Source organism: Panthera onca, chromosome B3, assembly GCF_046562875.1.
Source record: "Panthera onca isolate mPanOnc1 chromosome B3, mPanOnc1 haplotype 2, whole genome shotgun sequence".
NCBI classification, from domain to species: domain Eukaryota; kingdom Metazoa; phylum Chordata; class Mammalia; order Carnivora; family Felidae; genus Panthera; species Panthera onca.
Genome location: NC_138344.1, coordinates 103554932 through 103580278, shown reverse-complemented (window position 1 = coordinate 103580278; position 25347 = coordinate 103554932). Strand labels below are relative to the sequence as shown.

At 40.1% G+C, this 25347-nt stretch overlaps 1 long non-coding RNA gene across 3 annotated transcripts in view; it reads right to left on the bottom strand.

The window, feature by feature from the left end:
- The window catches only part of LOC145715567 (uncharacterized), a 59069-nt gene extending 46610 nt beyond the window's left edge, over positions 1 to 12459 (bottom strand). For all 3 annotated transcript variants that reach the window (XR_014137818.1, XR_014137817.1, XR_014137819.1), the window contains exon 1: positions 11522 to 12459. This is a non-coding gene — a long non-coding RNA (uncharacterized LOC145715567). The remainder of the gene's footprint in view (positions 1 to 11521) is intronic.
- Between the last annotated feature and the right edge of the window lie 12888 nt (positions 12460 to 25347).

The window sequence follows — 25347 nt, the reverse complement described above, 5'->3', positions numbered from 1 at the left end:
GGGAGAGTCGAAGGATATTTGTGAGCTGTCTCTACAGGTTTCTAGAAGCTGCCACATGATACATAATTCTGAGATCCAAAAAGCTCTAAAAACCAAAATTCCTTTCATAGTTTTCAACAACAGTTCATTTGAGGACAAAACCTGACCTGGATTGCCATTGAAGAGACTCCATTTTAGAAAGGCTCCGTCTCTGCTGTTTTTCTGGTAGGTCCCATTAACTCGTGATCCACATTTTGCCCCTGTATAAGCCAAAGAAGCTATGTTCCCATTTCAGGGAAGAAGCAAGAAAGTTAATCATTGGCTGAGTTTTGTCCTAGGTCCCAAACACCTGATAACACCTACGAAGAGCCAGATCTCAAACGTGTTCCAGGACATGAGCTTCAAACAAACCTCAGCTCATGCTGGCCTCAGTGCCCCTACCTTCAGTAATTTATGGAAAAGCACCTATTGTTCATCTGACAGTTGCCTCTACCCTGGGTTCCTGGAGGAGAACGTACCCTAGACCCTTTCTTAATATAAACCCGTAGCCCCAAGCACTGACGAGACTCATTCTCTGTTCCTTTCTGAGTCTCCCAGGCACTCTTCTGTCACTTACACTGTTCAAGAAACTCTGCTTTCACTTTCTCTGGTTCCTGTTTGATTTCTATGCTACATAAAGCCAAGGACCCTGTTAGCCGGTCCTATGGGACCCTCCCCTGGGTCTTGGGCTCAGCCAGCCTGCATCGCCATGAGATCATTGTCTTTATCCCATTTAGAGTGAATATTACTATGCTTTGCTGCAGTTGATAGTGAGATGCTGTCCCTGCCTCCAATAGAGATATTCGATAATAATAAGCAGAATATGCATCGTATCACCTTCAAAATCTGAAAAAAAAAAAAAAAAAAAAAGAAATCTGAATTCCATACCATATATGACCTCTATTCGGGATAAGGAATTTTGGACCAATACTCTTACATTCTATTGGCCAGAATTTAATCATGGATCATTACCAGCTATGAGGACTATGCAAAGGGCTATGGGAAAGGGCCACATTGGAAAATGCAGTCTTGCTCTGGGCAGCCATGTGCCCAGCAAAAATTCTAATTCTATGGGATAGGGAAGGTTAGATAATGGGGTCCAGCCAGGGCCTCTGATCCAATCTCGTTTCTCCCTCGAAGCTTTATCATAAAGCCCCCATACAACTCCTTGGATGGAATCAGAATAGATAGGAATCATCTCTTTGGTCCTCTGTAAGTAGTCTACACTGACTTCAAATGACTTGGTTCTGGCTTTGAAAGACCCAGACATGGCTGGCTACTCTTATTTCTGTAGAATGTGGCAATGCCTTCTTAGGCAGATCATGATTGTTCCTCCTATAAAACCACCTCAACTTCAAAGACGTTTCCTAGTCTTCCAGTAAATTCAGGACTAGACCTTTGGTTTCAACTGGCCAAGGTCTCTACAAGTTGAGACCCTCTTATGAACTGCCAATGTCTCTCTATCTTTCCTGGCAGAAAAGATGGAATGTCTCTTTTAGAACATTCAAGAAACTTCCAAAAGGAATATCCAGATTCAAACATTATATGTTTGAATTCATCAAACTCAATCAAATGCAAATTCTACTTCCCTTAAAAAAAAAAAAAAACTATTCAAATTCAAGAGATTCAGCTCTAGCGTAGAGAAAGCATTGTGTTCTAGGAACCATGGAGAAAAAAGATGAGTGTCTTTGTCTGCTCATTGCAATTGGACACAAAAGGAGGAATTTTTGGTGAACGTTTAAAGAAGGAAAACAATTAAAATTAGATTTTATTTTCATCTCAGAGGGTAAAGAAATTTAGGGTATAGAAAGGGTAAGGGTAAGGGTAAGGGTAAGGGTAAGAAAATGGATGTGGATAGTACCTGGTAATAACCGAAACTTAGTGACTGGCAACATCTAATTTTTCGAGTATAAATGAAATGCAAGATGAACAAGAAAGAGAGTCACAGACAATAACAAAACCAGATTCAGCCTCTGGTTTGGGTGCAGTAAGCAGTAAATAGATCAATGTTTACAGTTGTAGGAGAGTTACCTAGCTGGCTTCTGGAATCCTACTTCATTTTATTCATTCCTAGTTGATTCCTGTAAGAATGAGCTTTTGAATGTCCAATAGTTAAATCATCAAATGGCGATGCCAAACTTTATGTATTCCATGGGTTCTTTTTGAACTTTTTAAATGGTGGTTTGTACAAGTGTTCCAAGTAAGTTTAAATAGATAAATATGCTGGAGAGTGTCGGTATTATCCAGCGTAAAAGCTAAGTGTAACGTAAATAGACTGTACTTTGTGCATTTCATACATTTTAATGGCCAGTCACTATTGATTGCTGTGCTTTTTTCTTTTTTTTTGCAAGTAAGGGAAATTTACACATCACATTGTATACTTCTTTGAAATGGAAAGTTATTTTGGTCACACCTTACAAATGATCCATACTGATATTAAGTTTACAGTGTTGGGAGGAGGAGGAGAGAGTGAACTTAATTTGAATTTAGAAAGTCTCTAAATGATAATTGAATCACAAGTCTGGATTATAATTCTAGGAGCAACACTTGACTTGGTCAAAATCACTGTTATGAAGAGATGCAATTTTTACACAGTACTTCACATTGATTAAGTAATGTGTGAAAATGGAAAAAAAAAGTATTTGAATCTTAATCACAGTCATTTGCATGAAATAAAAGTCTGTGTCAGGGGAATGCACATTATAATAACTCCTTGGTGTTTTGGTTGCATCAGTGAGCAAAGAAGTTGTATGCATTTTTTTTCCCTTGCTGATATACAAGAATTCCTTTTATATTTATTGTATCTTTGATTGTACAAAAATTCAGCAATATAGGATTTTGGCTGGTGAGAGACGACAACTGATTAACTACCTCAACAATGGCTGTAATTAAAACAGATGTTTGATAATGCATGCGCCCGAATTAAACTGGGAACATTCAAAGAGAGAAAAGAGAAATAGGAATTTGATATGAACCTCATTCTCAGTCAGGCTCTCCATTAGATGGCAAGGTAATAAATGGGGAATGCATTTCAGAAAATTCTGCCAGTCTCTCTTCCACATATGTCCCCTCTGCTGCTTTGGGCAGTAGAAAACTGGGGTTCTTGCTCATAAGCTTTCCCCCCCACCCCGCCCAGCCCTCAATCATACCTGGGACCTGGCTGCAAATCTACGGATCTTATTCTTCTGCACCTATGCATATAAATACGTGCAACTTTACTACCCTGCTGAGAGTCTGCAGAACCCTCACATTCACACTGCCCTCTTTGCCTTCTTCAGACTTCCACATAATGGCAATCACCTTTTAAGACCATGAAATCTCCTACTTGGGTTGATACGCATTTCCTATAATGTTTGTTGAGTTAGTTGTTTTGTTTTGTTTTGTTTTTTTCTTATTTTGATTATCTCCCTCTAGTCAGAGGCCAACATTATTTGGGAGTAGAAGAGATTTCCGTGTCTAAAGCTTTTCACCTTCCCTGTTTCATGGAGGAAGAAAGAACCCAAAATAAAACAAGAGCTTTGATCCCCAAAGATATGGAAACTCCTAAAAGACAGTAATAACTATTTTCAAAATGTATGATTTTAATTGCTGAACCCAGGTCAGGAGAAGAAAGTTTGCTAGAGAACTCTGCCAGATACGAGCCGTGGTAAAGAATAAAAGTGGATCCGAGATAGGAGAGTGATGGATGTGGTAGTGTAATCAGAACTGAATAATAGTAAAAGCAGAAAAATAACAACAGAATAATGATAAATACATATATATGCTCACTAACTAAAACCAAGTAAAAAAATACAAAAACGGTAAAAAAAAAAAAAAAAAGAATACATTTCAGTGATAACAGAATAATCGTGAGCTCAATCTCACCTTTAAGGGAGAAACAAACACTCCGAGCAGAATATGGAGTCCATACAGTTTCAAAATAAATGTGCTGAGACTAGCTCCTGAAATTATTAGAGACTCAAAAAGTTAACCGTCTTCCAAAATGCAAGCTTTCCTTCTCAGCAACAGCACACTTTCAACCTCAGAATCTAGGAGTTTGCTCTGATTCCCTGCACTTTATCTTCTAGTAAGTTGTGGGCACTCCACAACATCTAATGAAAGAAACAACCCCTCCTTGCAATCTCACAAGACCCACTTCTTCCTTTAAAAACACATTTTTAAAAAAGCACTGCTTCCTTTGGATACTCTCTACCACCAGACTAGTCAGGCCCTCGCACTTCCCAAAATAATCTCTCTCTCCTCCTCTTCATCTCCAGAATCCCTCCCTCCTCCAAGGCTTATTCAGTTTCCACCAGAGAAAGTTTCTCTGACGGCTCCAGGCCTGGAGGTTCATTCCCTCTCTGCTCTGCTTAGGCATCAATGGACAATACTCTCTTGTTCAGCACATAATTTTTCTTTATATTATTTTGGTTTCCCCCTCTCTAATTATAAGCTCCCTGAAGACGGGAATGATATCTTACCTTCCCTCCTTTCTTCCCACTTTCTTTCCTCCCTCTCTCCTTCCCTCCCTCCCTTTCTTCCTTCCTTCTTTCCTTCTTGCCTGCCCCCTTCCTTCCTTCCTTCCTTCCTTCCTGCCTTCCTGCCTTCCACAAATATGTATTTAGGAGCTACTTTGTGCCAAGCAGAACACTCCCTGGGTTTCTCCTACAGCACCTGGCAGCATGACACCATGCAGTAGAGCAGACGTGAAATACACATGCAGATTGCTTGCAGAAGTTGATCGAGCAGCTCCTATCATTCTAGATGAATCAACTTCACTCATCTGCTCCTTCCTCCCAGCATATATTTAACCCCTCCCTTTGGATGAAAGATCAGACCTTCAGTATCACCACTAAGGCCCCGTGGCTCTTTCTGATAAAGGAAGCGGAGAGATTTATGCCACAGCAGCAAAAGCCTGTTTATGAGACCTGTTTCTGTCCCCAGTTCCACCCAACTTCACATGTGCTATTGCTCAAATTCTTTGACTTCCTTGTGCTATCATGTCCCTTCCATAAAATAAAGATAATAACATATTCCACGCACCCCCAACACTCCCTAGGGTGAGGGTTAATAGGATAATGGCTGTAAAACACTTTAAGCTCATCCAAAGAAAGGTGTCACACTGCATGAAAATGTAAAGAGTTATTATGCAACTAATCAGATTCAAAGTACAGGTTGCAAATGGACCTGTGGAGTGTTGAAATGAAGCCTCAAGGAGAGATGCTAATGCTTAACTTGCCCTGCAGGCCTACGCAGCATTTCCAGAACTTTCTTTTGCATGAATTAACTTCAGAAAATACATTTTAAATCCATTTTTTTTTTTTAAGAGAGGGGACTTTGGAGCGCCTGGCTGGCTCAGTGGGTAGAGCATGTTACTCTTGATCTCAGGGTTGTGAATTCGAGCCCCACATTGGGTGTAAATAAATTAATTGATTAAATTTTAATGTTTATTTATATCTGAGAGAGAGAGAGAGCATGCACACACACATGCATGCCAGTGGGGGAGGGGCAGAGGGAGAGGGAGACAGAGGATTCCAAGTGGGCTCTGTGCTGAGAGCAGAGATCCTGATGCGGGGCTCAAACTCACGGACCATGAGATCATGACCTGAGCCTAAGTCAGATGCTTCACCCCTGAGCCATCCCAAATTAATTAAGTTTTTAAAAAGTAAAGGAAGGGGAATTTATGCCTGCAAAACAAAGACAAACTCAGACAGCAAGTATTCAGATTCCTGCTATTTTTCCCATTTGAGGAGGTGCCATCTTTGAATTTATACACAAACCACAAGAAGGCAAACTCTCCGCATGGATGGCAAGATGAGAAACAATTCCATCCTTTAGTCTGAAAGCTCTGTGAGGGCAGGAACTTATTTCTTGTCCACAATTATATGACAAGAACCTCAAATAACTCCTAGCACATAGCAGAGTGGAGCTTAATAAACATTGTATGTTCTCCTTATTGCATGAATAAGTCTGGATTTCTAGACCTTGAAAGGAGGAAGCTCAAATAACAGGGTACCAGCAGGTCCAACACTTTTATTTGAAGAAGGGGTTGAGAAAGTATATCACCTACTCTGCTGGCTGTGTAACAGCCACATTATGTGGGCATTACCACCAGCTGCTCAAGTCTACAGGGCTAGATGGGTCCAGAAGCAAAGATCATTTGAATACCACATTCTCCTGGAATGTGCAACTTGCAATATGTCTGGTATAAATAGGAAACATGCAAGGATCTTGAGCATAGAGTTAATGTATTATTGATCTTCCAACATTATGAGAATCTGGAAGGAAGGTGGTTAGCCTAAATTCATATAGAGTCAGAAGAGCCCCATAGGAGAAAAAGAATAGGAGTGTAGCTAAATTTTCCTCCCCACCAGAGGTCCAAAGATATTATGATACATCTGCTAAGCCAGAGTGTCTGACTAAGGACATGTTGTAAGAACAGAGACTCCTAAGAAGAAACTCACCACATGGGATAACTTAGCGTGCTCTGCTGGCCAGAGTCAGCCCCAGAATCATCAGAACTGTGCTGGTTTCAGGAACAGTGCACAATGGATGTTAGAAACTCATGCCAACACAGCACCATACATGGACTTTGGGGGAAAAATTTGATGCTTATGAATTCAAAGAACTGCAACACTAAGCAATGATTTGGAATCTAGGAAGCTGTTCTGTTGAAAGCTTTAATGGAGGGTAAAAAGGAGGAAAGAATATCTTCCCTTTCAAGGCATGAAACTGGTTGGTCTCTATGATTCATGGGGCGGCCCGTGTGGGAGCCAGCAGTTGTGGAAAGAGTAAGTGTGGAGGCAAGCAGGGTCGAAAAGATAATCTCAGCCAGAATTATACACGTGGCAGATGAAGCCCATTTGGAGATTTTTTTTTTATTAAAGTAAGGAAGAAAGAAAGGAGAGACGGAGGGAAGAAAGGAGGGAGAGAGGGAGGGAGACATAAAGAAGAGACATATAAAGACATACAAGAAGAAACACATTTGAAAGAGAAATGAGGGGTGCCTGGGTGGCTCAGTCAGTTAAGTGCCTGACTTCGACTTAGGTCATGATCTCATAGTTTGTGAGTGTGAGCTCCACATGGGCTGGCTGCTGTCAGTGTGGGGCCCACTTTGGATCCTCTGTCCCCCTTTCTCTCTGCTCCTCCCCTGCTCTCTCTCTCTCTCTCAAAAATAAATGAACATTAAAAAAAAAAAGCATTGAGAAGCAGGAGAAAATTTGATAAAATAAATGCTCCATACTTAGATATAATTAAAGACAGCCGGACTCTATGAGAGATGATTATCAAAGATAAAAGGATAAGAAAACATGAAATTTAAAGGAAGCTGGCAAAGATGAAGGAAAAAAATTTCATTGCAGATATAATGAATGAATTTAGAAACACCAAGAAGCAAAACTGATTGTGCAAAATAATAAGTCTCACCGGTAGACTGGAGAAAAACCATACAGGATGAAAAGGAAAGGAATAAAAATAAAAATTATTACGCAGAAGTTAGTAGATATGGAAGACAGCCAACCTAGTTACAAAATATACATAACTATTCTCTCCAAAGTACAAAAAAGAACAGATATTTAAAGATATAATAGAAGAAAAATTTCTGAAATTACAAGAGCTAAATCTTCAGATTAACATAATTAATACACTATAATTAATCCAAGACATTTCCCACTGAAATTACTGCACTTTGTGGATAGAAAAAGAATCTTTCTAACATCTAGGCAGATGAAGTAAATCAAAAGAGGAAAATACCAGACTAGGCTCCAACTGGTCCATGGCAGCATATAAGGCCAGTGGACAGCAATAATTGAACATTTTTGAGAGGAAAGTCATGTGACCTAGTCAAATTATTTTCAACAAGTAAAGATAACAATATTCTCAAATATGAAAAGACTCAAGAGATTCTATCCATAGTTCCCCCCTGAAAAATGTATTTGATAGTATAATCTATTTAATCAAAATATAAGTTGGGAGCGCCTGGGTGGCTCAGTCAGTTAAGCGTCTGACTTCGGCTCAAATCATGATCTCACAGCTTCTGGGGTCAAGCCCTGCATTGGCGTCTGTGCTAACAGCTCAGAGCCTGGATCCTGCTTCAGATTTTGTGTCACCCTCTCTCTCTGCCCCTCCCCTGTTCATGCTCTCTCTCTCTCTCAAAAATAAATAAACATTAAAAAAAATGGTAGCACACCTATATAGCTGCTACAAAGTGGTTAAGAAAGTACTATTCAGGGGTGCCTGGGTGGCTCAGTCGGTTAAGCCTGTGACTTCGGCTCAGGTCATGATCTCACGGTTCCTGAGTTCGAGCCCCCGTTGGGCTCTGTGCTGACAGCTCAGAGCCTGGAGCCTGCTTTGGATTCTGTGTCCTCCTCTCTCTCCGCCCCACCCCTGCTTGTGCTCTGTCTCTCTCTCTCTCTCTGTCTTTCAAAAATAAATAAACATTAAAACAAAAATTTTTAAAAAAGTACTATTCAAAGGCCAGAACCAGATGGCTTTCCATGCATTGATAGAATATTTGTCATTAAATTGTGTCAATTTAAGGGAAGAATTTTTCCACAAAGCCAACACAACAATGATACAAAAGGATGGCAAAAATGGCAAAGAAAAGATTTACTTATATTTTAAGTTTTATTTATTTTTTTAGTAATCTACACCCAACGTGGGGCTTGAACTCACAACCCCAAGAGCAAAAGTCACTTGCTCAACTGACTGAGCCAGCCAGGCAACCCCTGACTAATCTCATTCATGAATAACATACAAAATGCCAAATAAAATATTAATATATTCTATTATATAAATAGCAGAGTAAAGTAAGAACATACCACAATCAAGTGGGTATAATTTCAGATTTCTAAAGATAGTTCATTAATGCAAACTCTTTTAAAAGACCTTATCGTATAAATAGGTTAGAGAATTAAAACCACATGATTATTTCAATATTGGCTTTCCTTGCCCCCCAAACACTTGACTTTTTTAAAGATCTGAATACTGTAGTAATAGAACAAAACTTATAAGCCGTATGTTTAAAAAGATATCTAATACATACCTACGCGTCACAAACTAACAGCCAGCATAACACTTACTGGTGAAACCCTAGAAGTAGTCTCATTAAAGTCAGGAACAAGACAAGGGTACTTGTTATCACCACAATTATTTAATGATTGTTCTTGAAGTGCTTGCCAATGTAATTAGATGAGAGAATGAGATAAGAAGCATAAATATTGGGTAAGGAAGAGGCAGAAGGTATCATTATTTGCAGATTCTAAAGATTATAGTCTTAAAAACCCAAGTGAATCAACTGAAAAACTATTAGAAACAGGAGCGAATTCGGTAGATTATCTGGTTAAAATATAAATCTATAAAAGTAATAACTTTCCTACTTGCCTGCAATAACAAGTTAGAAAGTATAACAGATACAGTAGATTCCCATTCACAAAAGAACAAACAACAAGAAATGTATATGCTTTATATTAAGGAAATTATAAACCTACAGAAGGCCATCGTGAATATGGAAGGACAAACAATATTTTAAAATGCTATTACAGGGGTGCCTGGGTTGCTCAGTCGGTTGAGCGGCCGACTTCGGCTCAGGTCATGATCTCGCAGTCCGTGAGTTCGAGCCCCGCGTCGGGCTCTGTGCTGACAGCTCAGAGCCTGGAGCCTGTTTCGGATTCAGTGTCTCCCTCTCTCTGACCCTCCCCCATTCATGCTCTGTCTCTCTCTGTCTCAAAAATAAATAAACGTTAAAAAAAAAAAATTAAAAAAAAAATGCTATTATAGACGAGGGACACCTGGCTGGCTCAGCGGGAACAGCGTATGACTCTTGATCTTGGGTCAGTTCAAACCCCACATTGGGTGTAGAGGTTACTTACATAATAAAACTTTTTTAAAAATAAAAATAAAAAATACATTAAAAACAAAATGTTATAACAGAGGCACCTGGGTGGCTCAGTCAGTTAAACATCCAACTCTTGATTTCGGCTCTGGTCATGATCTCACGGTTCTTGAATTCGAGCCCCATGTTGGGCTCTGAGCTGCCAGTGGGGAGCCTGCTTGGGATTCTCTCCCTCTCTCTCTGCCCCTCCCTTGTTCATGAGCTCTCTCTCGCTTTCTCTCTCTCTCTCAAAAATAAATGAGTAAATATTTTAAAAAATAAAAAATACAACGTTATTATAAACTAGGGCACCTGGGTGGCTCAGTCATTTGAGCATCCAGCTCTTGATTTCGACTCAGGTCATGATCTTGAGTTTCATGAGATCGAGCCCTGCATTGGGCTGTGCGCTAACAGCACGGGGCCTGCTTGAGCTTCTCTCTACTCTCTCCCTCTGCCTTTCTCCCCTGCTCATGCTTCCTCTCTCCCTCATAATAAATACATAAACATTTAAAACCAACAAACAAATAAGGGGGCCTGTGTGGATCAGTTGGTTAAGCGTCTGACTTTGGATGAAGTCATGATCTCACAGTTAGTTCCTCAGTTCAAGCCCTGTGTCAGGCTCTGTGCTGACAACTCAGAGGCTGGAGCCTGAGGATTTTGTGTCTCTCTCTCTCTCTTCCCCTCCCCCACTCACAATCTGTCTGTTTCTCTCTCAAAAATAAATAAACGTTAAAAATTTTTTTAAACAAACAAAACATTATTACAGACGAAACTATAAATACAATACAAAACAATCAAACTCCTAGCAGGTTTTTTTTTTTTTTAACTTGATAAAAGTGATTCTAAAATGTATTTGTAGAATTAGCATGTGAGAAAAACTGAAACAGATCTGAAAAAGTAAGAATGATTAGAAAATTAATTTTATTGTATTTTATTTATAACCTATTGTATACTGCATAAATTGATAATACGTTAATAATTTTAATTTATTTTTTTAAGTTTATTTATTTTGAGAGAGAGAGTGTGCACTGAGCAGGGAAGGGGCAGAGAGAGAGGGAGAGAGAGAGAATCACAAGTAGGCTCTGTGCTGTCAGCACAGAGCCTGCTGTGGGGCTCAAACTCACAAACTGTGAGATCATGACCTGAGTCAAAATCAAGAGTTGGATGCTTAACTGACTGAACCACCCAGGTGCCTCTTTAATTAGGTTTAAAAAAAATTTTTTTTAATGTTTACTAATTTTTGAGAGCGGGGGGGACAGGGGAGGAGCAGAGAGATGGGGAGACAGAATCAGAAGAAGGCTCCAGGCTCTGAACTGCCAGCACAGAGCCCCACGGGGGCTCGAACTCACAAGCCACCTGAGCTGAAGTTGGACGCTTAACCGACTGAGCCACCCAGGCGCCCCACCTTTAATTAGTTTTTAACTAGGAATTAGAAGAGTGTGGTCAGGAATAGGTAGAACAGAAAATCCAGAAATAGATCCAGCCTTATAATACATAAGAAAGGTGATTTTTTCCTGATTGGCAAAAAGATGAATCATTTAATAAATTATATTGAGGCATCTGGCTCAGGCTAAATACCCAGGTGCCATGCTGATGGCTTTCTTTCCCTCACAACCATCCCCTCCATCCACCTACGAGTCCTCCCGGCTTTACCTTCAAACCGCACTGAATCTGGTAACTTCCTTCTGCCTCCGCAGCTACCAGCATCTTCACCTTTTGCTTGGGTTTCTCTAGGGTCCCAGTCGATCTTCTGGTTTCTCTTGCCTTCCAACAATCTTCTCTACACTGCAGTAGAGTGAGCTCTCAAAAATGTAAATCAAGCGATGTCACTCCCTTCCTCAAGACCTCCCAATGGCTTCCTGTCAAGGAAAAAAAAAATCTCACCTCCTTGCAAAAATGTAGACCTCCTCCCGCGTACCTGGCCTCTGCCCATTCCTTAACCGCCTCTGCTGCTCACTTGCTCTGCTCCAGACACCCCAGCCTTCTAGAACACACTGAACTTTCTCTCACTTTGGATCACTGCGTTGTCTTTTCTCTCTGCCAGAACACTATTCCCCTGGATCTTCAGATGGTTCACCCTTCACATCCTTTGAGTTTTCCTCAAATTGTCTGCTCCACAAAAAGGCCAAGCTCTACCCTCCTGTCTAACACACTCCCTTCCCATAACCCTCTGTTTTATCTCCTTGCCCTTATCAATCTCTGAAACTGTTACTTAAAATAGTCTTGTCAATCATCTGTCTCTCCTACTGGATGATCAGCTCCCTGAGGACAGGGACTTCATCTGGTTTGTTCACCACTGTAACCCCAGTGCCTGGAACATGATAGGTGCTTCATCAATGTTTGTTCATCACTGATGAATTGCAGTAAGAATAGAGAAAAGGGAATGGAATCGAGTCATTTAAGAGGTAGAATTATTAGGACTTTGAGACTTATTCAACGGAGGAATTCAGTGAAGGAAGCCTGAGGGCCTGAGGATTATTCCAAATTTCTGAACCAGAGAACTGAAGAGATATTGCACATTCTTATGCTAAGAAATTGAAGATGAGAAGCTGGATTCGTGAGGAATAAGTGGGGTTCAGTTTGGGGTCTGAGGTGACTATGACACATTCCTATGGGGATCTCCAGGGGGTAACTGGTCTAAAATAACTTAGGGCTCACATTTTTTTAAACAACATGTACTGAACTTTTTAAGAGAGAAAAAGGAAGGAAAGACTTGCAAAACAAACAGAAAAAAACAAAAAACAAACAAACAAACAAAAAACTGGGTAAAGATAGCCCCAAGAATGTAATTCTCAAGCTACGTTCCCTATTTTGCCATAGTGGAAAATTTTCACCTAGTGTCAAATTTTCTTTTGCCATGGGTGACTGAAATGACTTACCAAATGTAAGGAAGATTTATTCTCTTAACTATAAATAGACTTCACTGTCTTAACGATAGAATTGAAACGCATCTATCCCGATAAAGAGATGAGCCTATGCCAGAGGTTTGAACTCGCAATATAATGATAAAGGATACACTTCAGTTGAGTGTTCAAAGAACATCTGTTGAATAACTAATGAATGCTAGTTTTTTCTCTTTCAGTGGCAAATATAAGGCACACACTGAGGGTGGATCACCTCTGTAAGTCCTTCCAGTAGTTGTAAACTAGCCATCAGGAGCCCTCCCCTTCGTGGAGCTGACCATCCAGGGGGAGAGACGAGTGAACATATTATTCTATGTTGCCTGTTTACTCATTAGACATATATATTTTTTAAGATTTTATTTTTAAGTAATCTCTACGCCCATTGTGGGGCTTGAACTTACAACCTCGAGAACAAGCGACCCAAGCTCTACCAATTGAGCCAGCCAGGTGCCCCGCCCCATAGATGTATTTTAAATGACTAAATCTTTACCAGTGTGATGACAAGCAGGACGCATGAAGAACAGGCTCTTTATAGTAAAAGAGCCTACCCACTCTTTGTAAATGGTGACTGGCTTAGGTAACGTGTGTGTACTCTCCTCTAGGTTTCAAACCGGAAGAGCTGCCCCCTCAGTCCTATATCTGCCTCTCAATGGGAGCCCAGGCATTCCGCCTCAGCTGCTTATCAGACCATCTGTTTCTGTGTTTGCTTTTTGTTTTTTACTTTTATCACAATTTTAATGCCCTGTAGATAATTTTTAAAATACAGAGCAATATTTTTTAAATGTATCTGAACATATCCAGAGATCATCATTTATTAACATTTTGGCAAATCCTCTCCCAGGTAATTATATCCACACATATAATCCATTTGTTTACAGGAGGATCAAAATTTACATATTGTTTTATTCCCTGACGGTAGAGCACAAACATCTCCCTGTGTCAATAAATATACATTTACAGTATTGTTTAAAATGGCCATAGCATTCAACTGACGGATGTCCCAAAATATATTGAGCCAATTCTCTATTATGGGATATTTAAGTTATTTCATCTGATCAGCTATTAGGTTTGCAGTAGTGTGATGCGCCGTGGTAAATTGCCTTTCACGTTTGAGTTTTGCCCACTTATCCAAATATATTTACAGAAAGAATTCTTAGGTGTGAAAGTGAGGGTTAACGAAGACGCACATTCTAAGGCTTCTGCTTGGTGTGGCTCCAGTGCCATGGGGCTAGGCTCTTGACTGTGCTTTTTAGTTTGGGCTCATCAGGCACATGTGTGGACCCCACTCTCATTTCTCTGCCAATAGTATAATTCACCTAAAAGCATTAGGTACAGATGCATCTTCAGAGCAACCAATGAATGCCTAGAAGTTAATCAGCAAAGTTTCCTTTTTAAAAATCTTTTATGAAAGGGAAGGATGTCAGTATCAACCTTCCACATTGCTCATTTTTTTTTCCTCTTAGCGACCTGAAGATCACTCTCCTTTCTTCTCCAGTGTCCCATCTCTTGCTGGAAGAACTAAACATCGCATAACCAAAGTCCTACACTTCTCCACCTAACTCTAAGTTCCAGGGCCTGCGTCCTGGTCTAATATTTTCCTTTTCGTACTACCATTGCTACTCCCCGTGCTTATGCAGTGAATCCTTATCTGCTTAGCACAGGTTCAGAAATCAGTTATGGGTGGTTCTGCTCAAAGAAAACTGGCCCCCTACACCACAACATCCACAAGAGCAAAAACTTCAGCAAATCTCCAAAAGTCTCTGAAAACCAAAGGTAATGGTTAAGGTAGAAGGATCTCAAAGGGTGACAGCTCGTAAGACAAAACTATAAGACCTCTTTCCCACACCTTGCAGTTTTAAAAATATACTATCTCCAAAGTGCCTATATCATTCATGATTGTTCTATCAATAATGATGATGATGATAACAGCTTATATTTATTGAGTGCCCTCTGAGTTAGACATTATTCTAAACATTTTAAAAACTTTCATTTTTTTTATTTTTTTAAAAATTTTTTTTAACGTTTTATTTATTTCTGAGACAGAGAGAGACAGAGCATGAACGGGGGAGGGGCAGAGAGAGAGGGAGACACAGAATCGGAAGCAGGCTCCAGGCTCTGAGCCATCAGCCCAGAGCCCGACTCAGGGCTCGAACTCACAGACCGCGAGATCGTGACCTGAGCTGAAGTCGGCCGCTTAACCGACTGAGCCACCCAGGCGCCCCATAACATTTTAAAAACTTTTAAACTTCACCAAAGAAAGAAAGAGAGAAAGAAAGAAAGAAAGAAAGAAAGAAAAAGAAAGAAATCCTACTCCTATTATCCCTGGTAGGAAACAAGTCACGGAGAGTTTAAATAATTTGCCCTAGAAACCACAGCTAGTAAGTAACAGAGCTGGGCTGAAAGGAAGGTCCCAATACAGCCATTGCAGCCCCTTGCCAAAAATAAAAATAAAAAGGTTATGAAGTCTCAAAGTTCATATTTGTATGATTTGGGTGAAGTATTTAGAAAGGAGGCAAGATGAATATTTTAGCTATTTGACGTAATTAAATATTTTTTTTTCATGTATCCAAAAGTATTTAAGGGCCACATATTAAGCTGGAGCTCTCATGCCTACCACTACAAACAGGAACTCATTTAATTCATTCAACAGACATCTATAGGGCAGTTTCTATTTCTATCTTCCCTGTGCTCTGCTGGGCTCAGGGGATACATCAGTGACATCCCTTGAGGAGGTTACAAAGAAGTCCAAGGACAAGTAAATATTGCAGGTTGTGTAGTGCTCCCACAGGGGAACAGTTTATAATTCCACATTAAGAAATGGGATTATTGAGTGGATTATAATAACTATCATGGCGGGGGGGGGGGGGTGGAAATGAGTGCTATTATCCAAAGAAGACTGAGTTGACTTCCATAGACTTCTATGTAAATGGTTCATACCAGGTCAGATTTGGGCTCTAACCTGGAGCTCTTGATAAGTATCCTATTCTTCAAGGGAGAGCCATATTTTAGGAGCTGACAGAACATCTGAGAACAATCTCGGATCTGGAAAGGCACATTTTAAATCAAGTTTTAGGAAGGCTGGTCTCGAAGGGTGCAGAATGGACTCAGTGGAAGCCTAGGGGTGGAGGGGGTCTATGGTGACAGGCCAGACATGAGCCTAAGACAGGGAATGTGGCAGCGTGAAGGGAAAAGAAGGGAGAGAGAAAGAACACTGAGGAGGGAAACATAATAATTCTTGGAGAAATGCAGAAGTAAAGCAGAGGCTTTGGACTCAACCAGCATTGGATGTGCCACTTACTAGTTCTTACCTTGGGCAAGTCCCTCTGCTTTTCATCTAGAAAATGGGTACAATATTATCAACACCACAGGTATTCTTTTCATAAAGATTCAATGAGGCAATAGTAGTTATGATTACTATTGATGACTGTCTTCAAACTTCCTCCATTGCCCTCTATTTCCTTAGTCCATCTCTTGTCAGAGTTCAAGGTGCCATTGGAAAAGAACCATAAATAAGGACATCTATAAGGATTAAGGAAGGGGTGCCTGGGTGGCTCAGTAAGTTAAGCAGCTGACTCTTGATCTCAACTCAGGCCTTGATCTCAGGGTCGTGAGTTCAAGTCCCATATTGGGCTCCACACTGGGCGTGAAGCCTACTTAATTTTTTTACATGTTTTTTTTAAATGTATTTTTGAGAAACAGAGAGAGCACAAGGGTAGGAGGGACAGAGAGAAGGAGACAGGGCATCTGAAGGAGGCTCTGCACTGACAGCAGTGAGCCAGATGTGGGGCTCAAACTCACGAACCCCGAGATCATGATCTGAGCTGAGGTTGGATGCTCAACCAACTGAGCCACCCAGGGTTCCCATGCAGCCTACGTTAACATTTTTTTTAATTAAAAAACATTTTTTTAAATGTTTTATTTATTTTTGAGACAGAGAGAGACAGAGCATGAACAGGGGAGGGGCAGAGAGAGAGGGAGACACAGAATCCGAAGCAGGCTCCAGGCTCTGAGCTGTCAGCACAGAGCCAGATGCGGGGCTCAAACTCACGAACCGTGAGATCATGACCTGAGCCGAAGTCGGACGCTTAACTGACTGAGCCACGAAGGCGCCCCTAAAAAATTTTTTAATTAAACATTTTTTAAATTTTTTTTAAAAAAGGGTGGTCTCTGATTTCCCATGAATTGGGTTTGATGAGAACCCCAAAAATATCACTTCTTCTCACTAATTCTGAACCAACTAGAAATCGATAAAATAGTAAAGCAAATAAAGACCAAAATGTCACCTTCATCACTGGCAAAGCTGATATTGGAGAATGTGGCTTTTACGTGCAGACGATACTTTCTAATACTGAACACAACGACAAACAGGCCTCTGTCCTACTGCCCCACAGGCAGAGGCCGCACGGGAGGCCATGGGACGGGCCTCTGGTTACTTACGCTGCAGACAGAAGGATGGAAGGGCTCTGTGTTGGGCGGCTGGCTCCTGAGAAGAAAGGCCTAGGTTTCACAGATTTACTATAACTAGCTATGGCTCTGCTTCCACGAGTGAGGGCACAGGAGACCGGGGTGTTATATCAGGGCAGTGCGTTCTGAGTAGAAGGAAACAGCAGCTTTACTTTAGGAAACAGTGACCCCTACTCAGCACCCACTTCCCTCCGGCTCTCCATCACTTCCTTATACCTTACTGCTCCCCTTCTCCCTGGGCTCCCAGTGCCTTACTCACAGGGAGGCACAGCTGCCTCCTTTCCCAGGGGGTTGGACCCTGAACAGGAATTCAAAAAACTTAAATGAGAGGAATAAATGTCCTGTGGTAGAATTCGGAGTGGTAATTTGTGCGGTCAGTCAATGAATCCTTTGTAGGGCTCCTGAAAAAAATACTACCTTAGGTAGCAATCTACTGGCCAGTACTCCCAAGATATTTCACTTTGTCTACCCAGAGCCTGGTATGGAGTATTTGTCTTCCCTAAAGGTACTTTTCTTTTCCTTTTTTTTTTTTAATTAAAAAAACACTTTTTTTATATTTAGAGAGAGAGAGAGAGGGAGCGCATGTGTGCATGACTGGGGAAGAGGGGCAAAGGGAGAGAAAGAGAATCCCAAGCAGGCTCCACGTTTAGTGAGGAGATTAATGCAGGGCTTGATCCCATGACCATGAGATCATGACCTGAGATGAAATCAAGAGTCGGACCTTCAACTGACTGAGCCACCCAGGCACCCCTAAAGTACTTTCCTGGCTCATACGCAAAGCTCTTACTTTGGGGGAGATACAGGAGTCTACTGGGGCTAGTTCTTACAGAAGCATAAATTTTGCACAATGAAAATACAGCTAGACAACTTAAAAAGAAAAATGAGACACCTGGCTTGATTGAGTGCCTCAGTTTACAATATGACCCAATGCCAACCTGGTTTTGTTTTTTTTTTTGTTTTGTTTTTTGGGTTTTTTTTTCATAATTCTCCTCAGGCAGCTATCATGCAGTGGGAAAGCCCTGGCCATAGAGCAGGAAGTCCAGCTCTGCCACTTTCTGGCTGTGGAAACATTGATATCTTCCTGAGTCTCCATTTCCACCTTCGAAAAATAGGTGAACAGAGAAACTGTCATATACTCACCCAATAGAATATGATTCCGTGACAAAAATAAATAAGCTCTCAAGCCTTGGAAAGACATGGAGGAATCTGAGACCCAGATTGCCAAGTGAAAGAAGCCACTCTGCCAAGGCGACATGTGATACGATTCCAACCGTATGACGTTCTGGAAAAGGCAAAACTACAGACAGAGTACATAAATCAACTGACAGAGGGAAGGGCAGTGAACTATTCTGTATGATGCTGCAATAGGAGATACAGGACGTTATGCATTGGTCCAGAGCTGCGGAACTGGTCAACGCAAAGACTGAACCCTAATGTAAACTATGGGCTTTAGTTAGCAATAATATATCAGTATTGGTTCATTAGTTTTAACAAGTGTACCGCACTAATGCAGGATGTTAACAATAAGGGAAACCGGCAATCGGGATGTGGGAAGTCCACATTTTCCACACAATTTTCCTGTAAAGCCAAAACTTCTCTAAAAAACAAAGTCTGTTAAATTTTTTAGATAGATTTGAACACCTACCTGCCAGTGTCATCAAGAGGACCAAAGAAAGTGTTGGGCATGAGTATGCCTGGCACCTAGAATGTACCCTCTAGCATTCTGCCTGTCAAGTGCCCTTGGTTCCTGCGGGCCCCCTTTCTTTTTCCTAGTCACTGAAGGGGGTTTACTTCCCTGATAGTGATCACACCTAGAACTCTTCACTTTCAATATATGCACATCACGATCACCCATACATCTCCATACAAAACCAACCATGCATCTAGCTGATTTTCAAAATGCGTATGTTCTAGTTGTTTCCCACTACCTACCAAGGGACTGGGTGATGGTGGGCAAGTTGTCTGACCTTTCTCTGCCTCTGTTTTCTCATCTGTTAATCAGAGGTGATAAAAAAATAATACCTCCTTCATGTGTGTTGGGTTTTTTTTGAGACAATTAAATGAGATGACCTATATAAAGCACGTAGAACAGTGACCAACAGCACTCAGTAAAAAAGTAATTTTCCTAAGTGAACGTTCACATATTGAAGTTTTTTTCGAGGTCCATTGGTTTTCTCCATATGGCTTTGCCCACAGTCACTCCTGTGCCACTCCATCCACATTCTGGGTAAACTCTAGGATTTTATCAAGCAGACACTGAAGAAGAAGTCCATGTGTGAGTTCTTCTGCCTGAGTCCATCAGATCCAGATCCACGTTAGATGGGCCCAATAACCAGATCCACTTTTAGGATAATATCTGGATCCTCGCCATCCCTTAAACAGTTCTGCATTTTCAGCATCTTATTAGGTAATGCGACACACTTCTGCATTTTGGAAGTGTGCGGTTTTCTCTTTTTCAGGAAGGAAATAAAGATCTTTCAGACGAAGAGCCCGAGTTCTTTTGAATTGAATGGAACTACCATCCTCAAGAAGGGAGCTACACGAAAAGATGTATGCTTGTTATGTTTACATTCAGCACGTCTAGATCATCTGGGACTTAGACCCACAATGTTGGTGATAGAGAGAGCCAGATATTCAGTCACATCAAAGCAATTTGCTAATTGCAGATGCTTCCTTTCTGTTTAATGTTTCATGTGCAAGATTAGGTGGTTGATTTAACTGGTTCATAGTGCCTGTTTTATCTCATTAGCTATCTTTAAAGGAAATCAAATCATGTTAAATATAGACAGAGGACATTAATTATCTGGCAAATGTAATAGTATAACCTGTATATGAACGTGAGTGTGAGAGAGATCATTTAAATCACTGTTAATGTCCTAGCATTTTAAGTAAATGAGAACTCGTATATATGTGCATGTTAATCTATAGGAGTATCCCATATATGAATTATATGTCTGGGCATCTTAATGATAACATGCATGCAACATAATAATTATCTGCGCTTTATTATAGCACAGATAATCACTTAAACGTTAAACTAGGAGTTCTAGAAATCCAGGTCATTCCCGTTTTCCTCATCTCTTTTATCTTCAATACATTTTCAATCTTAACTCTAGCAAAATGTGCAGATAGCTTTAACATAGCTCTTAACTGTCATTTGCTCCAACTATGTTCCTGGTCCAAGCTCTATTTTCATGGACTCTAACTAACCTTTAATTCAGTATGTATATGCAATTTAAACATCTAATCCCGAGACAAAGTAGCGTTATCATATTTGAGAGGGAAAAAAAATTAGCCATCCAGCTTCCAGAGGAAAAAGAATGCCACAAAATCCATACTTTAGAAATTCTTCCGGTGATGTTGACAGTGGTGAAGGCTGTGCATGTGTGAAGGCAGGGGGTGTTTAAGAACTGTCTGTACTTTCTGCTTAATTTTGCCCTGAGCCTAAAACTGTTGTTCAAAAAGTAAGTCTATTTAAAAGGGGGGAAGAAAAAGAAAACTTCCCTGTAACATTAGCATAAAACAGATGCGTTCCGTGTACTAGACCAGGGCCTTGCACGTTTCTCCCGCAATAAGGACCAATGTTTATAGTGTTTGTACCACTGCACCACCACCATAGAGATGTCACAGGAGCCAGTAACGACTCCTTAGGGGAAGTTCATCATGGCACTGAGCTTTGAATTCACAGAGCTTCACCAAGCACATCAGCCAGAGGATTATCGAGAAAGGAATTCTTCATGTAAATGCTCCCCACTATTCTTCACATCATATTGATCCTGATTTTTTTTTTTTTTTAGTCTCTGAAAACAAATGAGGACAAATGCAGAGAAGAGCACGATGTCTTCTTCTTCTATGTCTTCCACTCCTACCACCAAAGAAGTGAGTTCTTTCTACGAACTCTTGGGACCTGGTGCTCTCACCCAGGCCTTGTAAGTGGATGCAAAGGGATCATTCATGCTTCCCAGCCTTTATCTTAGCAATGGGCTCAGCACTATATGGGCATTAGTGATGCCCAATCCAATGGGATAGACCTTGTCTACTTTGATACATGCTCTTGACACAAGGATTAAAGCAGATGGTGCAGATATTGATATTTTAAATCAGTTCCTTTTTAAGTAAGAACGACTAAGCATTCGAAGTACTTATATCTTACAACAAATTTTTTCACGCAACTAATCATAGTTCCCTTCCAGAGTTCAACGTATCCTCGGAAGCCACTCTTTGATGAGACCAGATCTTTAGATGCGGATCCTTAGACAGTATGAAGCGGTGTAAGGTAGGCGATGCACCAACCCATTTAATTACAGAACATATTGAAGTAAAAATGATAATAACTACTAATCTTTTTTTTTTTCAATCCGAAAAAATCTACTGCCCAGTGTACAAAGGTAATGGCTAAACTTAAAGGTGGCTTTCTTCACAGTGTCACTTTCCACTCAAGGGACAGGGCATTAGTTCCCAGGAACATCCTCCAAGCACTCACAGCATCGGGCCCCATATAATGTAGACATTCTGGCTGCACCATACCTGGCAGGGCAGATTTTGAAGATCCTAGCCTCTTTTAAGAGGAAAATAATTTCTTAAATGCACTGTCACTACCTAAGTCTCCCAGCCATTTCCTGCACCGCAATTTTTCTCATGTTGCTTCCTTTGTGTTCCATTCAAGGTTTTCCTGCACTGAGACAATCTTTTCCATTTTTTTTCTTCTTCTGCCTGCATCAAAGTTAGGACTTTGTTAGGGATGCTTTGCTATCGGCATCTGTTACCTCTTTTTCTTAGGGGCTAAGGAGGAGGCTGCTGTGTGGCTGAAAAAGACTCTCATTCAGTTTGGAATTGCCTCCCTTTGCTTTCCTGTCACACTGTCAAGCTCAATCAGAACGCAATGAAAGTGATACAGAGGCAAGGCTTTGCTGGCGAGACTTAGAACAAAGACAGCTCCATAGCCTAGTACAGATTTCACATCCAATTTAACTCTTTGGAAAAGGATTTCAGGAAATACATAGTCAAGAGTTGAAAAAATGGAGTTGGGTCTACTATAAAGGCTAAAAGTATTATCCTGGCTTAGATAAGCTACAAAGATAGGTTGATACTATTTTCTAGCATAAACCACATTAGCCGGCATTACACATTGAGCTTTCTTTACTCGTTAAGTTGCAAGGAGATTTGAGAGGAATTTAGCAGCTACATAAAATGACTCTTTCATGATGCTAGCTTTACCAGTCATTTTAGTTGTACGAGGTGCATGAATAGCAAGGACCTAAATCATGTTGTTTAACAAATCTGGTATTAGAGGGTTAGTCTCAGTTTACTTATTAAGAATTTAGTTGAGTAAAGGATTTTAGGACTCAGTTCTTTGTGTAGATGACAATGAACAGGCCAATAGTTGTATTTTTGGGGGGAAACATACGTCAGTGACACATGTTTGGAACTGTGCTTTTAGGCCCATAACTAATGTTTTGCATTGAATATATTTTTCCACGGGCAACTAACTGTACAGAAGAAAATTCATTGAGAAGGACATAGGTCGATGGTGACTTCAGTGGCCTCTATCATGACTTCCTTTCTGAAGCCTTGTTTCCACGTGTTCTTTATCTTACAAGAGACTTGGTTTATTTCTCTACATTTTTCAAATTTAGGTCCTGACAAGAAAGAAGTTATTAGATTAGTGATTTGATTTTAAAGAATGATGGCCTACAATTTCTCTTGATGGATTCGGAGCATACTGAAAACGGGTTCGCACAACACACACCAATGGCGTATCTTAGACATTCTACAGAGCGGCAGTAACACTAACGCAGTGGTGAGGAGAACTTCCTACGGTTTAAATTCACTTTTTTTAAAACTATTCTTTAAAAACCGCCACGATCACAGATACTGTCAAAATACCGATGTTTGTTGTTTAGGCAACGACAGGTTTTTGTGGTTTGTTTTTTCATGTTTATGCACTTTTATCTCATTGAAAGTAGAAAACATTTAAATAACTTTATATTTATAAATATTTATACATATACACATGCATATACACGCATAGAGACAGAAAGATTGAAATTAGTTTAGGGACACAATTGCATTTAAGAGGAACACATTTCAAATGACTGGTACCACATCATCATATTAAAGAAGATATCTCTTTGGAAAATTTTCCACGAACACGAGATGATTAGAAGCAAGCATATGATAGACACCAACATTTCATCTCTGCATGCAATTATGATACAAATTAGAAATGCTATTATGTCGGTGCTCCATAATTAAGTAAGCAATTAAAAACAAAACTAGTTCATTAACAAATTGTCATAGCTAGGCCGACGAGTGCCCAATGAGGTCACGGTCATGGCAAATGCAGAAGATGATGACTAAGAGAGTTTTCCCGAGAGCAAAACTCCCAACCAACAGCAATCGTTCCATTTCTAATTCATGTGTTATGTAAAAAGCAATTTGGGATGGAAAAACTGAAATAAATGTTGCAGGCGAGTGTAGGGAGGAGGAGGGCTCTCTGTGGTAAGTTACGTATGCCATTTTGTTAAGAGTATGGTTGGCTGCTAAAAGGAAATGTTAGTTTTATTCAAAACATGAAAATAAAATCTCCTTTGATACTTGATATAGCCGTGGTAATTTTCTCATAAGTCTTTGGCCAGTTGGCTCATTCATTCTCTTTGCCTTTGGGGAATCTATGCTTCAATCTTAATGACGATGGTGACTCGAAATTAGCAGTTACTGGTGGAAGCTGCGAGATCCAAATATTTGTGTGGATTTTTCTTTTAATGGCCATCAGTTCATAAGTATTTTCATTTAAAAAAAAATGTTTCCCATTATTTCCAGTGAAACCAGATAGCGTCACAGGAAAAAATTATATCAACAATGAACACATTTGATAAATAAGAATGAAAAAAAAAAAGTAAAATGGTTAATCCCTGTACTAATTATTTGTCCCATTTTTGTTAATACAAATTAAATGTTTCACTTGGTTAATGACAAGTTTGATCAAACAGTTCATAAACTGATGGATTGACTTTGAAATGAATTCAGGGGAAAAAAAATGACACGATGTGGAGCTGGCAAAGGGCCGCCTCTAGCGGGAACAGATGCCCAACAAATTTGGCGAGTAGTTTTGTTCTCTTCTATCTGTTGCAGTTCACAATCCTAATGAATGTTATGTTTAAATAACATGAATAAAGATAAAGTGAAAATGAATTCAACTCCAGTTTGAGCAGCAGAATAAAAATGAGCAAACTGTATTATCTTCTGCCACCTAATCTGGGTTGAATTTCCTCTGTATCTTTTTTGTTTGTTGAAGAATCCTTTTCTTGAGTCTCCTTGGCCATTGACAAGGTCTTTTGAGATGAATATGAAAAGATAGATTTAAAGGTTAAGGCCAGGGTCAGATGGTTGCAGATGTTTTGTGAGAGATTGTTCGGTGCAGTTTGTGGTACTTCTCCTGACTAAGGTATTTCAAACAGGCAGACTCATGGCCAGCAACTGTCAATGAATGTTGTTTGTCTCACAATTGATCCATGCAAACACAAACACAGAGTAGAAGGACTGTTTGTTTTTTCTTAGGCGGACAATTTTCCCCCAGCCCAAAGACTTTGTCGAACGCCAGAGAAGAAGATGCCGTTTTCATTTCTAGAAAGTAGGATATTTTAACTTTGACTCTTCAGATGATCATCTGAGACCATTTTTCAGGGGACAAATTGTGGCACCATGTGACAAAAATTTTTTAACTGTAAAAGGTTTGCAAAATCTTAGAAGTGTTAGGGAAAAGAAGTAGAGCTTGGACCTAAGAAAAAAAAAAAAGATAAATGAACTAGTGTCTTATCTCTTGATTTCAAATTTGAATTAACAGACAATGTAAAAATACTGGTTGCCATTGGGATATTTCATTATTTGGTAGATTTAGATCAGACACCGTCTGCCCATAAAGAAGGTTAGAAAATAGATGTGTGTGTATGTGTGTGTGTAATACATTGTACATAGTACATCGTACACACATATCCTTCTAACAGTTAAATAATATTAGATGAGCAATATTTCCTCTAACAATGTCTTAGGGGTTTTCATTGCAATAATTTTTATTTATTATCTCCACAAGTCTACAGATGTGATTACAAC